This window comes from Phalaenopsis equestris, unplaced genomic scaffold (genome assembly GCF_001263595.1).
Source record: "Phalaenopsis equestris unplaced genomic scaffold, ASM126359v1 Scaffold000275, whole genome shotgun sequence".
NCBI lineage: Eukaryota > Viridiplantae > Streptophyta > Magnoliopsida > Asparagales > Orchidaceae > Phalaenopsis > Phalaenopsis equestris.
Window position 1 is genome coordinate 65,202 of NW_018164717.1, and position 791 is coordinate 65,992.

A 791-nucleotide genomic window follows, 5' to 3' on the forward strand; every position below is an offset into this window, starting at 1 on the left:
TCACTTCGGAGCTCCCACGTTCCCCTCATTCGAGGGCTAACATCTACACTTAAGCACCCAAACAATAGGACCAAATTGGGGATTTTAGTCTGTCACTCTAAATGTCCAATTCTACGCCCGATAATAATATTTCCCTATTTATTTGCACCCAACTTCCAAGGGTTTTGACCTCCCTGAATCTTGGATGTAATCGTCACTTTAGTTGTAAAACACAACATATTTTAATAAATCAATTGGCCAAATTGAAAGTAAATTAAGACCGAAGTGAAAAGATTATCACAATTTCTTAAACATTTTCATGGCTTCACCAATTCAAATAACCATTTCACAAATCTCAAGATAAGGAGAAAGATAGAGAAATCTACTCAGAACTCATGGGGAAAACACAACAACACTCGAAATTCATATATAAAATCAAAGTCATACAAACTACAACAAGTAAATAACTTATCTCTAAGTTCTTCCTAAGAATACTCCTCGAAGTTCTTTTGAATCTATTCTTCTCTTTACAATACACATACTTCACCGCAAAGAGAAAGAAATCTCTCACTTTCCCTCCACTCTTACAATTTCTTGAAGAAATCCTCACAATTGTTACACACTAATGGAACCTCTCTAACCTCCAGAGCCTCTAGAATCTTACCTCCTCTAGGCTCTCCAGGCTTCAGGACCTCCAAGACTTCTTAATTTTTGGCCAAAATGATCTTTTAAAGTTGTGGATGAGCTTTCCCAAGAGTTACCTAAGCATCCCTTCAAAATTTGGCCTTATCCAAAGCTTGAGTAGGCATAAC